The 21541-nt window shown below is 41.5% G+C and overlaps 1 protein-coding gene across 1 annotated transcript in view; it reads right to left on the bottom strand.

Annotated features, from left to right (window-relative positions):
* Positions 1–21541, bottom strand: part of TGFBR1 (transforming growth factor beta receptor 1) — a 56675-nt gene that overhangs the window by 34098 nt on the left and 1036 nt on the right. The window lies entirely within an intron of this gene.

The following is a 21541-nucleotide window of genomic DNA, read 5'->3' as shown; positions in this document are numbered from 1 at the left end:
GATTCCAAGAATGCAAACTGGGTACCTTAGGAGACTACATGGGGATGTCCTCACTATAGAGCTCCTAATACTTTTCAATTTTGAAAAATATGAATATCCAATTTAAAAAATTTATATCCAATTTAAAAAAATTTGAATGTGCCTCTCTGCTCCCTCCTCTTCCTCTAGCATACTGTTTTACAGACTAAAGTCTCTTCATATACCAACTTCAAAACTTTTTTTCAAAAACTTTATTTTCTTGAAAATAATTTGCCGAGATGTAGTAATAGCCTTCTGAAAAGTTTATATCTATTAATATGCTAATTCAGCTTCTTAAAATTCAATGGGGGCGGAGCAATGGCTCAGCTGTAGGGCGTTTGCCTTAATGTGGCTGACCCAGGACAGATCACGGTTTGATCCCCTGATGATCCCATATAGTCCCCCAAGCCAGGAGCAATTTCTGAGTGCATGCATAGCCAGGAGTAACCCCTGAGTGTCACTGGGTATAGCCAGGGAAACAATAGGGGATGCAAGCAAGAATACATGCATACCAATATTCGTTACTGAATTCAGGGTAGAAAAATTATATGAACGGTAAGGCAGTGAGAATACATTATTCTGTAATCAGGACACTGGAATACTAGTAGTAATTAAAGCTGGCACAATGGTCATGGTATAAACTTAAGAGAGCAGGAAGTAAAGGTATATAGAGCATGATCGATCACAAACAAGTTCTTAACAAATTCTCTGATTCTCTAGTTCTCTAATTGATGGGCTATTTTTTGACTAAAATAAATGGGCTTAACAAGAATTTGGTACTTTCACTGAATTCAGGATCAGCAAGACTTAAGTTTTCTACTTTGCAAGTCAGCCTCTGAGTAATCCTAAGAAAATAGTATCCTAAACTTATAAACATACCAATCTTAGAAGAATTAAATGAGATCATAAAATTGATCTTTAACATAGTGCCCATCACATAACATGCTCCAAAATTCATTTATGTACTTGTTTAACAAGTACATATCGTTAACAAGTACATATGTTGTCTTATGCGTGGTAGACTCTGGTTCAATCAACAGCACCATATATACTACCCTGAGCACACAAAAAAATATAGTAAGCCCTGAATACTGCTGGGCATTGTCCATCCACCTTTCCCAACTCCTGCCTACCTGAAAAATAACCCTACAGAAACAAGTATTTATTTTGCACCCACTATATGGCGGTGGCTATTTTAGATGCTAGACAGAGATTGTGAGTGAGCCTTTTGTACAATAGGTTTTCACACAGTTGGTGGCTGTATAGCGGAAAACCCATAACTGCCACACAGATCACACACTGATGACATCTCTTCCTGCAACAACTGTGTCCAGGGCTGGTAATGCTTGCAAGTCATTAGACTTAGCCATCTTCCTACTTAACACCTGATTTTTTTTTATCAGTTATAAATGTATAGAAGCCTAAGTTGTCAAATAGTTCTCCAAGAGGGCTACATAATGATGAGGCAGCAACTCCTAAGACTCAACTCTCCATGGAAGCAATCACACTTTCTACTTGTAACTGCGTCTTTGGGTATTCGCTTTCATTCCCACTCCCTCTGCAGAAAAAAAAAAAATATCACTGAATGTAACTAAAATAATAGAGACTGTGAGAAACTTAAGACTGGGTCAAACAAACCATAAATAAATTTTAATTTTCTTACCTTCCCTGATATGAAATGTAGTTCCTTTTTTTTTTTTTTTTTGGTTTTTGGTTTTTGGGCCACACCCAGCGGTGCTCAGGGGTTACTCCTGGCTGTCTATTCAGAAATAGCTCCTGGCAGGCACGGGGGACCATATGGGACACCGGGATTCAAACCAACCACCTTTGGTCCTGGATCAGCTGCTTGCAAGGCAAATGCCGCTGTGCTATCTCTCCGGCCCGAAATGTAGTTCTTTAAATAAAAATAATAGGGGCCAAGAAATAGCACAGTGGTAAGGTGTTTGCCTTGCATGCAGAAGGACGTTGGTTTGAATCCCATATGGTCCCCCAAGCCTGCCAGGGGCGATTTCTGAGCATAGAGCCAGGAGTAACCCCTGAGCACTGCTGGGTGTGACCCAAAAACAAACAAAAACAAAACAAAAATAATAATAATAATAAAAGAATAGACAAAGCAAGCTATTCAATTCTGTTTGTAATACCCTAGATTAATACAGCTCATCAGATGAAGCAAGAGAAAAGTCTGACCCAATGGGACTTTAATGTATTTGACAGTTTTCCTACCCAATGATTCTATATTTGGTAGAAGGATGCTGGAAGCATCCTCTCAGAGAAACACATCTTTTAAGATGAAAATAATATGTATACATAAAAACAAAAGCTAGGAAGCCAAGAGGACCAACCTAATGAGTTCAAAATTCAACACAGTGATGGCCATAGACTGAGCATCTGAAATACGTATTTTAAATTGATTATAGCATTGTTAGTACCCTCATTATTGATGAAGATTTCCAGGAGGGTTATTTTAAAAGTCTACAATAGAAGCATAGTGTTTATGCCACGTTTTACAAAACACAGGTAGATGACGCCTATACTCAAAACAGCATCAGGCCCTTGCTTTGGTTTAAAATACTTCATATATTCGTAGGCTAGTTGCTCCAAGAGACTCCCCCAATTCCAGAATCACTAATTTAAAGTAAATGCAAACAATGTTCCAATAGGCTTGGGACAACTATTTCCTTAGGGCACACCATCTGTTAGCAACGCAGAACTAATTCTGAGTCAGTTGCTTCTTGTAAAATATCTCCTAAGGTTTCTTCCCAAGTCCTACAACAAATTTGTTTCTTCTTTCCCTTAATTCCATTGTAAGGAAAGTGCAAGTTGAATCTGACAGAAAAATGATGAGAAACATAAGAAAATGTAGCAAAGGTCCTAGCTATGGTTAAAAGATTAAGAGTCCTGTGGCTAAAAGGATGAAGCTGAAGAAATATCTGTTCAGGAGAACAGGATGATTAGAACTTATAAACATATTAAAATTTTAAAAAGAACAAAATTAAAATAGAATATGTAAAAGAAAGAGCAAAGTAATGAAAAGGGGAGGGGGGAAATAAGAGCAGTCATAGGAAAAAAAAAGACAGCAGCGTTTTTCTACCAGGGGTCACACAGCCTCTCTATGAAACCCCAGGATATTCCATGGGGACGGGGGTGGGGGCACAGTTAAAAAAAAATCCCAAATCCCATAAACAAGGGACACAGCACAAGAATAGGAGACGGTTTAAAAAAAAAAATGAATGTGATGAATCTTGTTCACTTCTGGTTGGGAATTTCACATTGTCAGAGTATGATTACCACCTGTAACTTTTTTTCTTTTTTTTTCAGGCCACACCCATTTGATGCTCAGGGGTTACTCCTGGCTAAGCATTCAGAAATTGTCCCTGGCTTAGGGAGACCGTATGGGACGCCGGGGGATCGAACCTCGGTCGCGATCTTTCCTTAGCTAGCGCTTGCAAGGCAGACACCTTACCTCTAGCGCCACCTCGCCAGCCCCAACTTTTTATTTTCAATGGAGTAAAAAGAAGAGTCAAGACAGACCTGGGAAATGTCAAGGAAGTGGGCTAGAATTAGAATGCATATTCCTGAGGGCTCTGAACCCCAGGCTGCTTTATTGCCCATTCTAAAAACCACAGGTTTGCCTGTGATTTCATAGATCATTAGGAGAAAAATATCTAAGGTGAGGAGAAGATAGATTTTTAAATCTCCCTAACATTTTCTTGGAGGTATCCTGTCTGATGTACTATCACTCTGCTCACCACACCAACATGTTCTCATGAACACAATAGAAAATAAAAGGAAAAAACAGAACTGTGAATACATAAATGTCTACTAACAACATTCCTCATTGCTATCATCTTCCTTCCTGTAAAGGAGTAATTAATATCATTATTTAACCATCAATGCACACTTCTATAAGTGATTTGAATTAATCATATTTAAAAAGATTTTCCGTAAGTTTACATCAATCAAAAATTCTTCTCCTAACAGTCTGACATCGGAAGAGAGCTGCTTAGTCAGAGAAGTTCTATAGGGAGAGGAAGCTGGACTCCTGTGTCATCATTGGTTGAGTACCCTAAAACCAGTCTGATTAACCCGAATTATTACATTATTACAAACCCTAGTACACTCACCTGTAAAATGAAGTTAGACAAACTGACAAACCAAGGTCACTTCAGGTTTGTCTCAAATTTCTGATTCTCTATAAAAACAATTCTCTTAAACTTTATCATCTGCCCTATGTACTGTATTTTTCACTCTATAAGATGCACTTGATCAAAAAACAGTTTTTAGATGAAGAAAACAAGAAAAAAATATTCTAAAGCAAATGGTGTACTACAAAATATTTAAAACACACAACACGAGACGCTGTCAGGAGTCAGCGGCTGGGAACAACCAGCCTGGGAGGCAAAAGTATATTTACAATACTCCAGTTCATAGCTGGTTAAATACATTAACCTCTTTTTTTTTTTACATCAGAAAATAAAAAAACAATTTATAAATACTTTTTCATTAATAGAAAGAAAAATTCACAGCAGTGGTCAAATAGTTTTAAACAAAAGCTCTAGATGTGACAGTAAAAGTGTGTTAACCTGATTGCTCCTATCATGTGGTATATCTGTGAAATAAAGGGCGCATAACACTACGGATGTTAATGGGGTTAGTATATGCTCTCCTTCCCTGCATCAGGTGTCAGCTCCAGGCAGCATTCGCTCCATAAGACACACAGACACTTCCTTCCATCTTTTGGAGAGAAAAAAGTGTGTCTTATGGTATGAAAAATACAGTATATCTCATGTATTGGGAAGTATACTACAATTTGATGTGGACATCATTTGGTATTCAGAGGTCCCTTAAATTTTCTGACATGCTACATGCATGAAAATCCTCAACTGGTTTTTGGTAGCCCAAAGCTAGTGTGACCTATTTCCAGCACACTTCTACTCTACACTTGCAGTATTCTTTACCAGTGTCAATTTTACATTGCTTTGATGGAATAGCTAGAAATAGTAATCAAAAATTATCTTTCCTTGTTAAGAAACATGAGCAAACTCTGACCCACTGTTTGTAATTCTTTTCCAAATGTGCAACGAAAGAAAACAGTTACGACTATTTTAACTTGTTTATTTTGGTAAAATAATTATATATAATTGTTGTTGAAGTAATTCTACAATACACAATCTTGGTGTCTTTATTTAAATCTGTTGCACACTGAGTAACAAAATTAAAATGTCAGCTTTTCAATGGGATAAACTACTCAAATCAACAGCCAAGTGCGAAACAAAGAGACTCAATTAGAGCATATTACGGTTTGGGAATGAATACATCAAAGGAGGTGGGAAAAGCCCAGATGTATATTGTGTGTCTGTGTCCCTATAAATGAAAGCCAGTTTTGCTATTCTATCTCCAAATGCTTCTTCAGGTTTAACTAGCTCTTTTAGGTTCAGTGCTCCCAAGTTTGTATTATTAGTTCTTGGCTTTTAATACAAAAGGCCATTTGTTTTTGCCCTTTTTTTTTTTTTTTTCATAGAAGTTGTGCTGGCTCTGTCAGTCATCAAGGCTCTACAGTTCACCTAATGCATTTGGAAATGAAGGATGTTTCCCCAGTTGATGACCAAGAAGGAGTGGGGACAGATAATCCCCAGTTGACAACGGGAAAGGAACAAAACTGATGATCCAAGAGTGAGGGAGATCAGAGCTTTATTCTTTCTAACCATGCTTATATAGCACCAAAAGAAGGACTAAGATATCTGAAGAGTGATAGGAAATGGTGGGGGTAAGGGGGTGCTCAGCATGAATAACAGGTGTGCCCTGGAGCAAGGCAGTATAGTATAAAGTTCTCTGTGAGGCAGGAGGGAAGGCCCAAAGTAAAGCCCAACTAGGAATCATCTAGCACGGGGAGGACAGCACCCCTCTTTATGCTGTCCTTCCCCATCTCTGGTACAGTGGTGTTTCCAGAAGCTTTCAGCCTCAAGGAGAATCCCTGCAAAAGTCATTCTCAGGGCCCCTGGAACAAATAGATCTATAGGAGTTTTGTCTGCCAGGTAGTTCTACAACAAATCACAGAGGGCATCCAGCAAAAGCTATTTGTATTTCAATGCATATTTAAAGATCTTATATTGTAGAAATGTAACAAGATACTTGCACAAGGTGTCCCAGCACTATAAATACACTTTATTATGTAACCCCTGAGGTTCACACCTAGGAAATTTAGATGGAATGGTTATCCTGAAGCAAGGGAACAAGAATTTAAAAATAAGTTGGTTCAACCCTGTTAGAAAAAGGAAATACAGAACAGATCTAAAGTAATTGGCAACTGCAGGGAAATGCAGAAAAATAAATCCACTCTAGTCATGGAAAAGGAAATATCCAAAAATTTCACTTTTATGTCTTAATAGCTATAAATAAAATATAAAAATAGAACATTTTAATATAGATTCTGGTTAAAAGCAGAAAGTAACACTTTTTTTGTTTTGTTTTTATTCAGTATCTCTAACCAAAAAAGGTCTACCATCTGAGTATATTTCACATGAACTTTGAGGGCCCTTTGACCTACATATACAGGCACATCTCTGATGGGCAACTGCTATAGATGCTAAATGAAATCATCATTTCCAACATCTATCTCCCAGAAAGGAGGCAGCTCAGTCAAAAAGGAAAACCTGCGAAAAGGCGCTCTCCAGACCTTTTTGTCTTGAGCCTATCTAAAAGAAAGGTAAATAGTTGAATTCACTCTGGCATAGTACTTAAATGCCTAAACATAAGGACATAAGAAAAGGTCTCCAAGTCGGCTTGAATAGTTCCATGTTATTATTCATCCTCTAGCTTTTAACAAAATTAAAATTCTTTTTTTTCTTTAATTTTTGAGGGGTTGTTTGGGCCATACCTGGAGATGCTCAGGGAGTTATTCCTGGCTCTGCACTCATAAATCACTCCTGGTGGTGGTACTCACAGAACCATATAGTATACCAGGAATCAAACTTGGACTACCATGTGCAAATTAAATACTATATCTACGGTGCCTACATTTTTTAAATTGACTAAGATTCTGTAATTGACAATTTATTGTTATTGGTGGTTTCCAGTGCATATAATTCTAACACCGCTGCCATGATGTCAGCTCCAGACTTGAGATACGACCAACAAAGATCACTAGAAGATGAGTCAGTAGTGCAAACGCAAGAGAGTTTATTACCAGCATGCTGGGGCTGTACCTCTTCCAGATGGTGAGGACCCTGAAGGGACTTGGCAAGCCCTTTTATAAGGCTGCTGGAGTTTCAGTCAAAGGGCAAAACTATAGGTTCTAAGTACACGTTGTGTCAGCCAGATTTAAACTGGTTGGATGAAGCAAAAAAGGGGCTCCAGCACCCACTGGGCTCCTGCAACCTTGGTGTGCAATTATATAAGGTTTACCACAGGCCCCTGGGTGTTGCTAGCTAGTCTTTCTAACTGTCCCGGTACGTGAACTTGAGGTTCCTGGAACTGGCTGTTCTGGCCTAGTCCCTTCTGCCCATCTCTGAGGCCTGTCCTTATAACTAAAGCAAATCAGCAGCAGTTAATTCTAAACTTAACATTCCCTTCTAACATTTCCCCTTCTCCTGACCACACTCATATGTTGTTTCACCTAGAGGCAAATACTGCTGCCTTAAGACAAGTAGTTGGACTGTATTGATTCTGTCTTTAACAAAACTCACTAGCTTATTCAATATGCAGGGCGTCCCAGTGTCAGGTTCTGAACAAGCATGAGCAGGGATCCCAATAGGGAGGAGAGGAGGGTATTTAACCATGGGGAAGCATTGGATCATGATTCAAATCATGATTCCTGTTGTTCATGTTCTTGCTTTTCTCTAAGCCAGTCCTTCCCTAACATTTGCTGATGATTCCTTAACCACTCCCAAATGAACAGCCTAGAAACAGCATTCCTCACCTAACGTGGCAGAGCCCTCCCTGCTGCAGAAAAACAAGGTCTTCCCATCCTGTTCTGCAAGGCCACTGCTGTTCAGGATGTATGTACAATCAACAATCTTTGGCAGTCTCTGACATCTCTACCAAGCGCAGTTCCTGGGGAGGTCTGATCCTAGGCTCTCTTCTACTCAATGCATGATGTTGGGGCTTACACTGGCACATTAAGGCAGTGTTGAATTGCTGGCTAGCAATTCTCTTCATTTGTCTTAAGTGATGCTTCCCTTTGAGAGAAAGTCCTGACACATTCTTTTAAAGGCCCTACAGATCCTATTTGGGCTAACACAGCTCTCGTTTTCTGCTATGTAAACAGCAGTTCCCAAACTCTGCCTGAGACCTCTAGGCTTAGCCTCAGGGTCTGACTCCCTCTATAATTTGATCTTGGGGCTTGTGTGCTGCCAGACTGCTTTCTTGACACAGTCCCATATCCCGCAGAGAAAGCTCTCCTTCCAGGGTTCCCTCTGGACAAGCATAAAATGAGAATGCTCTCAGGGAAACTTCCCTAGCCTGAGACCTGCAGCCATGGGTTGGTCTTAACACTTTTCTTAACACTTACCGGGAGATCTTGTAGACCACAATCAGAAATCCCAAACAAATCACACAAGTCAAAGTCAAAGTTTAGGGGAGGAACCCCAGCGTAAGAGTTTGACCCACAAACCCTCCATCCAGTTTGAGAAATAGTCCACAAGCAAATTCGTGTTCTTTCTTGCTGGTTATTCTGTAGTCTTGGTCATCAGCAAGAGTGCATTCAGCAAGACCTGCATTCAGTTCTGGTCTTGGGAGTTCAGTAAGCCAAATTTGCAGGTGGTCCTTTTCTTTTCATTCAGGCTGTGACTCTCCACTTCGATAGAAAGGAGGTTCCTGCATCTTTTATTTATTTTTTAATCCTGCAACTTAAAGCTGTTGGTGTGGCGAGACAACATTGGATCCTAGAATTCAGTAGCCCCAGTCCAAGGAAATGCCTTCCACGCCTGGTGCTAATTCTTTAACTTTTAGTATTACCAGGGGAAGCCACATTCTTCCCCAAATTCTGGAGATAGGCATAGTGTAATTTCCTATTGATATCAATGGCCTTTATTTCCTGCTGACCTTCCTATTTCACATTTTCCCTAGAAATTTCACCTCCTTAGAAATTATTAAAGGAAAGTGTGGGTGAAGGTCCATCTTCTGTAACTTCTTCCAGCTGGCAAAGGACTATAGCCTTTACCTATAAGAAGGGGTGAAATCTCATGCTACTTTAGCTTTTACTGAAGAAATACACTGATTTGGTTCTGCAGTTATCAACATCTGAAAAAGATCAGATCAATTAGACAGGAGAATATTACTTAAACCTATTAGGTCCTGGCATTAGGCATTAGGCATTAGGCCCTAGCATTTAGGCATCGTTATGAGATCAGTGTTCTCTTTAGCATTAAGCCCACTAGAATGCATTTGATTCAGTCAGCTTCAGAGAAAGTTTTTCTCTTCACCCTCAAACTGAACTTTGCCAAATGGCTGAATAAACTTGGCTTATTCCTTTGCATAAACCCAGCAAGATTGAAGAAATCTCCATTTGGGGCACCCCATTATATAAGAGAAATTCTGGTCAAAGACAAAGAAAGTGGTTTACCAAAACAGGCATCAATACTTTATCTGTTACGTCAGGGTTACCCAGGCTTAAATGATGTGAAGATGCAATGGGTAGGTCCAACAAGATGTGCTAGCCGCAAGGTAGCCTTGGGTTTCGAATCCTCTTAGAAGTGTCCTGGTAGAAGGGGGTCTGTTCAATCCCTCATCAGGGTTGGAAGAGACTGATCTTCAGAATACTGAGAGCAGAGCCCAGGCTGTAGTCAGTTAGTGCAGATCCAAACATTCCTTGGCATTCTCCTATTTCCCTAGGCCAGTGGTCGGCAAACTGTAGCTCAAAAGCCACATGCGGCTCGCAGCTTGCCGACCACTGCGCCTAGGAGGCCGGGTCTCAAACTCGCGGCCCGCAGGCCGTTTGCGGCCCTCCGTACAACATTTTGTGGCCCTGCCCTAGAGGAATCTTTTTCGTTTTGTTTTGTTTTAGTTGTTTGGGTCACACACCCCAGTGTTCAAGGCTTACTACTGACTTTGCACTCAAGGATCACCCTGACTTTGCCTCCTGTGGCCTGCAGGTAAATTGAGTTTGAGACCCCTGAGCCCAATCTGCCTCTATTATGTCCCTAAGATCAACAGAGTACTTGCACAGGACCTGGACCTGCTTGTCACTTATGCTTGACCCCTTTCAATTCTGTTTCCCTGGAAGAGGGCTTTGGGATCCCCTAGCTGACTCTTAAGATTTCCTGTCTGCAGGAGGAGTAAACTCCACTAGAGAGGAAAACTTCCCATTTGTATTTATGCAAACCGGCATAATGCCATGAAGCATCAAAAATATTGAAGGTATCAAGAAAAGAGAAAAAGCAATGCTTCTCAATTCACAGAACACACAGAACAACCAGTATGCATATAATTTTAAACCCCATCTGGAAAAACCTTGATTTCCTATCACTTCTATGGGTCCAATTTTTCTAAGAGCCCATGAGTAAGAAGAGTTACTTGAGGATAAGGGTAACATGAGTTCAGAGCATCTACGCTCTTTTTCCAGACTTCTTTATACAAAACATTAGATCATTTCTTTTTTTCTTTTCGTTTTCTTTGGTTTTGGGGTCACACCCGGCAGCGCTCAGGGGTTAATCCTGGATCTATGCTCAGAAATTGCTCCTGGCAGGCATGGGGGACCATATGGGATGCTGGGATTCGAACCACTGCCCTTCTGCATGCAAGGCAAATGCCCTACCTCCATGCTATCTCTCTGGCCCCCATTTCTTTTTTGTTGTTGTTTTGTTTTGGGGTCACACCAGCAGCACTCAGGAGTTACTCCTGGCTCTTCGCTCAGAAATTGCTCCTGGCCGGCACAGAGGACCATATGGGATGCCAGGATTCGAGCCACTGTCCTTTTGCACGCAAGGCAAATGCCCTACCTCCATGCTATCTCTCCAGCCCACATTAGATAATTTCTAATTTAGAGACATACTAATAACAATCCAGTTTAACATGTAGGTTTTTTTTTCCTTAGTTCACATTCCTCAAACCTCTGCACATTCCTTTACATTAGTCTATTGTTCCAATTTGTAACCAACGTGTCACTTTCACAGAATTCCCTTCTCCCCCCCCCCAACATTCATAAATCCATTATCTTTTTTGCATAAATCACACACTTACGCTCTTTTATCTAACCTCTTTTCATCCTCCAACTGGGTAGTCCTACCAATCTGGCTACCACTGGCACATAGATCAGTGCACTGGACAGGGCCGTTTTTTGGCTCCATGCTCTGGTCACTTTGTACCTTTTTCTGTATCCTCCTCCTAAACCATGACATGCCAGTGTCCCAAGTTAGCAAGCTAGAAACCAGCACTGCAACTCTAGGAGGGAAACTTGAAGTTTTCCTCTGTCTATTTGGAACCATTAAATCAGTTCAATAGATCTTTTTCCCATCTTTTGGATATTGACAATAAAGTACCATTACAGCTCAAAAAGAAAACTTTCACTCACAAAATTAACAATATTGTTTAAAAAGTTAACTACAATAATTCACAACATTTTCCACCCAATCCTTCATTCTTAGAACTACCTCTAAAATCAGAGAAATTTTCTCCAATTGAAATTTAAAAAGGCCCAACTTCTTTGTTTCAGTTATCAACAGTTTGCTCATTAGCATACAGACAAGAAACCAAAATTACACAATCTAGTAAAAAACACTACAATTAAAACTGGTGGTCCACCTGGATTGGGTTTTAAAACAGCCATTTTTTCTTTTCTGATAGTCTGTAACAACAATTCAATAAATGCCCATGCTAAGAAATTCCTGAGGGGTGAGTGATAAGAGAGAGAAAACCCTTGGGCTTTCTCAGCCTTTTTTCCAGAGGATTTTAACTCCTTCAGGCCTGAGTTTCCAAAGTTTCTCAAGACCCAATATAATAATTACTCTCTACCACCCAGAGCACCCAGAGCACCCCTTTTCTGGTCTCATCAGCAAAATTGGTCTTCTCTGGCTAACTCCCACAGTCAGAGGGGCTAGTCTGGCAACTCCGGCCTTGGTCCTTATTTGCTGCCTGTTCCCTCCAACCTGGACTGCCTGGTTCCATTGCAGGCTCTCTCACTGCCTGTGTTCCCAGGGAAAGCTCACAGACCTGCAGCATGCATAGAAAGAGGAGAGAGGGTGTAGACTCAGGCTTTACCCATGGGGCATGTAGTGGTAGCGGCATAGTGGCAGGCTGCAGAGGCGGCACCTGACCCAGTGGCTCTTCTGCCCACATCCAGACTCAGCGGCTCTTCTGTCTACACCTCAACTCATGGCCATCCTCTGCTCGCCACACACTTGCAGATAACCTCAAGGGATCTTCCTCTGCCAACCCCCATCTTAGAATGGGAGGAAAGCAGTTTAAGATTGGTCAAAAAGAGTAGACTTTTTCCAGGGCAAATTAAGTCCTGACAGCCATTTGAGAACTGTCTGGCGTACATGACCCCTCTACTGCAGCACCCTGGCCTGTCTCTAGGAGAGCAATTAATACCAGACTTGCAAATCAAGCTACACAAAGACACAAACTAGGCACATTAATACAATTTTTCTGAACTCAAACCAAATACCAAATTCCACCAACCCCATTCCTTCCTAGAATTTCTCTAAGACAGTGGTACAGAGAAAACACAATATGTCAGACACAAAGACAGAATGACACATAGTGTGCCCCTGACATTAAGACAGACACAGACAAACAGAAGGCAGATGTAAACTGGCCAAGAATACTGACCCGGGAATCCCAACGGGGGTTTTGGGAAGTTGGGATGTCTCCCAGACTCCTGGCCAGTGACCCTTCCAGTGTGTTCACCTAAGTCCTTTGGCAGCACTATACTAGAAGTCCTTTTACAGATCTACAGCTGACCCCGGAATTCCTATTGGGGTTTACCAGTTTTGCTTGACCTTTTTCTCCCTACTGTTCCATTGTCCTCCCATCTTTGTTCGTCAGAATCCCAGAGGAGCCCTCAGATATTAGTTCCAAAATCGCAATCTGATCCACAAAGACCGCTAGGAGATGAGTCAGTAGTGCAAACACAGGAGAGTTTATAACCAGCATGCTGAGGCTGCACCTCTCCCAGGTGGCGATGACCTTTTAAATAGCTGCTCGGGCTTCAAATAGGGGCAAAACTATAGGTTCTTAGTACATGTTGCATCAGCCAGGTTTAAACTTGTTGGCTGAAGTAGTAGAGGAGGGACTCTGGCATCTGGTGGGTGCCCACAACTTGGCATGCAGTTACATAAGATCGCATGCAGGCCCCCGGGTGTTGCTAGTTTATCTAACTGTCCTGGTATATGCCCTCAAAGTTCTTGGGACTGGCTGTTCTGGCCTAGTCCCTTCTGCTATATATTGAGGCCTGTCATGTCTATGGTTATGTCTATAGCAAAGCTAAGTTACAGAAGGGGAACAAGCAGTTAATTCTAAACTTACATTCCCTTCTAACAATCACTACTACACCCACATCCTTCCCTCATAGTTCCCAATACCTCTCCTCTTTCAAACCATCCCCACCAAACTCAGAGCAAAACATCATTTCTAGGTGCTGTATACTGGTTACTCCACTAGCAAAAGGGTCAACCTCATGTGTTCATCCTTGGATCAGAGCCTTAGGGAAGAAAAATGACGAGGGGCCGGAACGGTGGCGCAAGGGGTACGGCATCTGCCTTTCCCACACTAGCCTAGGACAGACTGCGATTCGATCCCCCAGTGCCCCATATGGTCCCCCAAGCCAGGAGCAATTTCCGAGTGCATAGCCAGGAGGAACCCCTGAGCATCAATGGGTGTGGCCCCAAAATAAAAAATAAATAAAAAAAGGAAAAGAAAAATGATGAGCAGCAGCACAAAATTTAACTAGTAGGAAGCAAAGAAGAAACCTGAGAATAAGCAGCAGGACCTCCATGTTCAGGATCCCCTTTGCACTAGGAGATTCTCCCCTACAGGAAACTCTTCATGTCAAAGGCTGGATTTTTTTTTTTTGGGGGGGTTTTTTGGGTTTTTTGGGCCACACCCGGTAACGCTCAGGGGTTACTCCTGGCTATGTGCTCAGAAGTTGCTCCTGGCTTGGGGGACCATATGGGACACCGGGGGATCGAACCTCGGTCCGTCCAAGGCTAGCGCAGGCAAGGCAGGCACCTTACCTTCAGCGCCACCGCCCGGCCCTCAAAGGCTGGATTTTATTCAAGGGGCGGGGGTAGCTTTCTCAAGAGTTGGAAGTTTCCTTTAAATCTCCTTGCTGCTTGAAAATCCACAACCAACTATGCCACTCAACTGTAATAGCTTTCCTCAATCAAAAAGTTGTGGACAATTGTTTCCTCTCTTTTCTCTTGGATCTTCTATTAATTTTGATCATAATGTACATGGTTTTATTCCAAGCTAACTGTATTCTAAGAAAGTGACAAAAGTATAAATGTTCTCTTAAAAAAAAAAAAAAAGAGGAAGAAGCCTAAAACAGACCTCAAAGTAAAGATTTAGAGTATAAATACAACTTAGATAAACAATTCCAAGTTCTTACCCAAAGCAAAAAATTCCTGTTGTTCAGGTAAGAAGTCAGACTCTGCCTAAACGTTTCTAGAAACATAGTCCTTTATAACTTAATACTTTAAGACAGCCATAACATATTAAAACATCCTTATATTTAGGCTTCTTCCTCTTTTTTTTTTTTTAAGAGAACATGTTTGATGCTCAGGGGTTACTCCTGGCTAAGCGCTCAGAAACTGCCCCTGGCTTGGGGGGACCATATGGTACGCCAGGGGATAGAACCACGGTCCCGCAGTCCTTCCTTGGCTAGCGCTTGCAAGGCAGACACCTTACCTCTAGCACCACCTCAACGGCCCCATACATGAAATCTATTATGCTGAGTGAATTTAGTCAGAGGGAAAGAGGGAGAGGGGGAGAGAGAGAGAGAGAGAGAGAGAGGGAGAGAGGGGGAGAGAGAGAGAGAAGGAGGGAGAGAGGGGGAGAGAGAGAGAGAGAGAGAGAGAGAGAGGGAGAGAGAGAGAGAGAACAGTCTCACTCATCTAAGGGTTTTAAGAAAAATTAAAGACATTGAAATAATTCCCAGAGTTGAGGGCCAGAAGGACTGGTTCAAGATATGAAGCTCACCACAAAGAGTGGTGAGTGCAGTTAGAGAAATAACTAAGCTGAGAACTATCATAACAATGTCAGTGAGTGAGGGATGTATAGGACCTGTTTCAAATGTAGGCAGGGGGTGGGGGAGGGAAGAGATGGAGGCAGTGGTGATGGAAAGGTTGCTCGGGTAAAGGGGGAGTTGTTCTTGGTATGACTAAAACCCAACTACAATTATGTTTGTCATCACGGTGTTTAAATGAAAAATATTAATTAAAAAAATAAAAGGGTGGTTGTGAAGCTTAGTTGTGAAAAAGGAGACATTGAACAAAGAGTTGAATGGGGTGAAAGTGGCCAAGCAGACAGTCAGGTAAGGGGCAGCAGTCAGGATATCATCCATACACGGACCTACTGCCAGCAAATGCAAAGTCTGTATAATGATACTTTTCCCATTCCTGATGCCATCAGGCTGACTGCCATTCCCAACCCCAGTGCCATCAGCCTGACCCTATAGACTCCCTAAGCAGCCACATTCTCTCCATAGCCTTTGTGGAGGAGCCAAACAATTGCCCTCCATAATAAAAACCATCCACCTGATTTTCAGGCCTAAACTGTGAACCACTCTTAGCATACTACACTTCCATCCTTTTCTTAAAACTTAAAGTGCTCCTTCTTCACATCATCCTCCCCACTTTCCCTCTGGCCCATACCAGCCTCAGCACTAAACCCTATTCATTCTGCAAGGCACAGAGACAAAGTCCCCACCATTTCCATAAAGCAGTTCCTGGCTATTACTAAATCTGTACATTTCCCTATCATGACAGTTCTTGAAAACAAGTTTGCTTTTTGGTTCTCCTATATGTCTCATTGTAATGTTGGCATTGCTAAATATTTGCTCTGATTAAAGGAGCCATTCCACTACAAGTTGAAGCTCTTTGCAAATTATCACTTTTTGATTAACTTTGATAATGATAATGATTACAATAAACAAGATGATTAAATAACAAGGGTCTTGCTATACTTTTAAATATACAGTGAGAAAATCCCCCAAATACTATCAATGGGCTTTTTTCCTCTAACTCATATTTTCAGATTTTTTTTGATTATTTTATCACCTTGAGAATGAATCTGCTACAAGATATATAAACCAACATAAATACAACAATCATTGATCTCATCAGAGTTCATGTACTGCCTAATCATTTTACTTAAGCTGTGGGATTACTGTTGTTAACATCTGTTCTACCCTAATGCAATGACATCTTTTTGTAAATGAACTTATAAATAAAAGCTGGAAGATAAACACTAACAACTTCAGGATCCAGATAGATAGTATAGCAGGTAGGATGTTTACCTGTGTGATCCCCAGCATCCCATATAGTCCTCCAAATCCTACCAAAAGTAACCCCTGAATCGGGAGTAAGCCCTGCGCACCACCAGGTGTGATCCCAACCCAAAACAAAATACTAACACTAAGAAAAATGTTTAAGCGAGCTCAAAAACTAGAGAGAAAGATACCAATGTTATCAAACATTATGGTATCTCCTGAGTACTAACTAACATCTTAAAACAAAGATTTAGGGGGCTGGTGAGGTGGCGCTAGAGGTAAGGTGTCTGCCTTGCAAGCGCTAGCCAAGGAAGGACTGCGGTTCGATCCCCTGGCGTCCCATATAGTCCCCCCAAGCCAGGGGCAATTTCTAAGTGCTTAGCCAGGAGTAACCCCTGAGCATCAAACGGGTGTGGCCCAAAAGACCCCACCCCAAAAAAAAAAAAAAAAACCCAAAGATTTAAAGATCTTTTGGGGCTGAGAGATAACTTAAGGACTTCTGTGCTTGCTTAGTCTGCCAAAGGCCTAGGTTGGACCTCCATTACCAAAGTCTCCAAGCACTGCCAGGAGCAACTTTTGAAAACTAAGCCAGGAGTAAACCCTGAATACTGCTAGCTGTGATCCAATCACCCTCCTCAAAAAAAAAAAAAAAAAACTTCTGTAAACTAATTAGTTCATAAGTATTAATGGGAATAAATACAAATTAATTAGACTATTATATAACTACTAATTGAGGTCAAATATAAAACTTAAATGAAACTGGTAGAATTAGAATGCTTTGCATATTTTACATAAACTGATACAAGAACCACTGACTGACTCCTATAAATATCAAATTTGTATTTATATTCTGGAAGTCATGATTTTTTGTATAAAATCATTCCTTATAATATTTATTGCACTGAATGCCAAAATAAAGGAATAATTTCCTGAAAAACCAAGATCTTAACTATAAACTAGGCCCAGAAAGTCCATCAGACTTGGGCTAGAGAGACAATACATGGGTTAAGTTGCCTTGGCCGCAACTGACCCTGGTTCAATCCTTGGCACAAAATAACCACCCCCAGCAACATCAAGAGTTACCTCTGAGCACAGAGCCGAGAATAGTTCCTGAGTACCACCAACTAGGCCCAAAAAACAAACAGCAAACAATCAGACTTATGAGCAAGTTTGTTTAAGGCAGTGTTCTGAAAGTGGGGCATAGAGTTTTCTGAGGTCACTACAGTGATCCAGGGTGGGGCAATAGTAATAGGTCAGGTGAAATCATGTGTTTGGAGTGGGAAGAGGAAGTTCGACTGAGTAGTTTTTTTCTGAAATGGAGACAGTAGGCCAAGTTTGGGATCCTCTTGTTTAAGGAAAATGAAAACAACAACAAAACCTATACAAGTCATCATAAACTTCTACCAGAAAAAAGTAACCATAAGAAACCTGGGGGTAGAATCAATAGAATAGAAGGCAAGGTGCTTGCTTTGCAGAGCATTTACCTTATACATGGCCAGCCTGGGTTCATAAACTTCCCATACAATCCACCACCCCAAGCACCTCCAAGAGGAAGTAATTTCTGAGCCAGGAGTAAACTCTTAGTATCACATGTGGCCCAAAATACAAAAGAAAAAAAGGGGGGAAACCTGTCTCCAGTATCTAGCCCAAAACTGCATAACTAAAATTGGATGCAATTTAGAACAGTAACAAGCCTTAATGTTTATGGAGTCTGCATGAATTTAATATTGGGCAAATTCTGTTAAGAAAATCATTAAATATTATCCTAGGCACTGATCAAAATAGAACATAAATTCTAAGAAGGTTGCAAAGTTTTCTTGATCCAGTTCTAAGAAGCAAAACATATAAATCCTTGAGAAACATGCCAACATCTGACCTCAATTTCAGAAGCAGGAAGTGAAGATGGACCCAATCACATGATATCAAACCACAATCCATCTGTTTGGAGAAAGCTGCTTATGTAATCTATGACCAAGAAAGCTCAGCCACAGGCACTGGGTCTGTCAACATCTGCAGGAGTCTCTGTACTCTGAAGAGACCTGTTCTCACACCAGGAAGGCCAATTCAGGGCACTGATGTTTTCCTCTTCACAAGACAGGAACAGGTATGCTGCAACACAGCAGCACAGCAAGAAGCATGGGACTGCATTTGGGTATCTGTTTTAGTTAGGCCTCCACCCAGTTGAAAACACTGAGTGACTCTCCCCATGTGAAAAAACTTAATCTCCATTTTGATTATTTTGAACATGTCAATCCCCCATTTAATTTCAACAGGAAGGTCCTGCCTTGGTTCTGCCCAATCCTAAGAAACTCTTCCCTCATCTCTGAACAATGTTTTTGTATCTGCAAGCCAAAAAGGATTAAGGCTTTCACTATTAGAATGCATAGCCCTAATGGGCTATGCCAATTAATCTGCTTCATCCTACTCAAATTACCTGTTTTGTCTCTGGGCAGGGACAAAGAAACCTAACGGTACATACAACTTGGCAGCCAACTGATTCAAGTTTTATTTCTAGGGCTGGAGAGCAGTGGTTAAGATGCTCACCTTCCTTACAGTAGACTCTGGTTCCACCAGGAATGATCCCTCAACCAGGTTACGAGTTAGCCCCGAACACAGCCAGGTGTGGCACCAAAACTAAAATAGTTTTAAAATAAAGTCATAAAACAATAACAAAAACAAAACCGTGGTTCTGATGGTCAGTTTGTAAGAAAGACAAAGCTTACAGAGAGAGCTTAATCTTCCCCAAATTCTAGCCTTTACAAACAACTTTAAGTCCTGAAGTATCGCAAAAACCTCCCCTAATCATACACTAATTATTTCCCTCTTTGAATATTTAGGCCTCTCAGCGGGGCTGACATTACAAATATTTAACAACTGGCATTATTACGATTGTGCAAATCATTAAAAGAATATCTGACCAAATCAAAGCACACATGGCCCAGTAGGAACGCAACAACAATTAAACCTTTTACTAAAAACACAAAACAGCAACCCCAGGCTCGAATGCAATGTTCTCACTTGATCTCCACAAGCTGATACTTGAGGCAAAGTAAGTATGGTCCCATTTTTCGGCCGAAGCAGAAATGAAGTGAAGACTAATAACAAAATAATATCCAACTGCTTTCTTTTGTCACTTCGTATGACTTTTTCTGATCATATGTACAAAGTACAATCCATTAGTATTATATAAATTGTACTATAATGAGGCACAGTATAAATACTAAGAGACTGTCCAGCCAAATGGAATTAATTTAATCAGCAGGCATTTAAGTAGAAAAAAAATTAAATAGCAAAAAGAAAAGAAAGGGCATGTTTCTTGTCCGCTGGACAAGTACTGCATGTTAAACAGTGTGAAAAAGTTAAAACAGACGACCAGAGTTGTGCTATATCATGGGGCGGTGGGGGGGGGGGGGGAGTTCAGGAAGACGGAGATGGGAATTTCTCTCCTCATACCCTCAAAAGGGACAAATTAAATATTCAGTGAACAAGCTGAGGCCAGAAGACCCTGGAAGAAAATAGCAGAAATCGCTGGGATTGAGTGTCTGCATTAGGGAGAAGTGAGATCCCAAGTTGCATACTCAAAAGGTGGCGCTAACCATAAGCCTCGTCTACAAGCTGAATACAAATGGGAAAACTTGAAAACCCTCTCTGGAGAAGACGGAGGAAGATTAGCCTGGCAGTAGCCTATAGAAAAGCCTCCCAGAGAGAGAAGCTGGGAAGCAGCTAGATCTAAGGGATAATAGGCAGGATTAAACTGAAGGCTGGTCTTCAAAGAGGAGATCTTAGTCAAAAGGCATTACTATAATGGGCTAAATTTTAGGCACGTTTTCAAAGGAAAAAAAAGTTGTGAAATGGCAGAAAAGTAGCAAGCAGTATTTTCACATGGGATATGTAGATAGAAACTGGGGTACTGAGCTGTGTATTAGGAATGGGGAACCAACTACACTAGAGAAATCCAGGTAGGAGAGAGCAGAAGCTGAGCAGAGAAATCAAGCCAGTTACAGAGAAAACAGGAAACAATTGAGAGCTTATAAGGGGGGGGGGGGCAAATCATAAATTTTGAAAAGCTGCTTTAAGATGTGGGGCAGGATATCCTAAAGCACCGCAGGCAAGGCCGAAGAGGAGCCAGAACCGGTCGTGGCATCTGGATCCTGCTGCGCGGGCATGAATGCCTACGCGGTCTGCAAACTGCTCCAGGGCACCACTGAGCAACTATGGACATCACAGAAGGCAACACAGTTACCTGAACACAGGACCACTCTGAGTCAGGCAAGGAGGTAAATAGAGTGGACAAAGACATCTAAAGAATCAGTGGTGTGTGAGATGAGGTTACTTCAGCTAGTTGCAGAATGGTGGTTTCCCCAAAAAAACACGCGCGCGCGCGCGCACACACACACACACACACACACACACGTTTGCAGTATGCCCCTCCTTAGGACAATGCACAAACACACGTGTACACACACACACACACACACACACACACACGTCCACATTTGCAGTTCGCCCCTCCTTAGGACAATGCTCCCTTTAACGAAAGGGTTCTCATGCAGGGACTTGGGAGGGGGGAAAGTGGAGAGGAAGAGCCAATCTTCCAACTGAGAATTCCAACTGAGAATCCAATCTAAAAAAGAATCGATTGATTAAAGAAATAAAGATGAACTGTCCATCAAAAGAACGACAAAGAAAAAAAAGTGGGGGGGGGGTATGCCAGAAATTTTGCTGTACATAGTTTGAGAAAGGGCTCTGGGTACAAACCGTTAAAGCGGCTCAGAATGGAATATAAACATGAAGTTCTTACTAAACAGAAGCTCTTGCTAATAACTGGAACCCTCAGGTCCTGAGTATTTTGCTGTTATTTTCTTTTTTAAAAAATTGCTGTTCAACTTCAGAAACAGACAAGTCGTGTGTGGGACTGGAGAGACAGAGAATATAGTCGGTGTTTGCCCGGTTCATCCCGGGTATCCTAAGGCCTCTCCTTGAGCAATGCCAGGAGATTCCCGGGAGAGCACAAGCCAGGAGTAACCCCTGAGCACCGCTGGGGGTGTGGCCCCCAAAACAGCCCCCTCACTCAACGGGCCCCCTAAAAAAATATCA

The sequence above is a fragment of the Suncus etruscus genome, chromosome 1 (assembly GCF_024139225.1).
Source record: "Suncus etruscus isolate mSunEtr1 chromosome 1, mSunEtr1.pri.cur, whole genome shotgun sequence".
Lineage (NCBI taxonomy): Eukaryota > Metazoa > Chordata > Mammalia > Eulipotyphla > Soricidae > Suncus > Suncus etruscus.
This window is presented reverse-complemented; position numbering and strand designations above follow the sequence as displayed.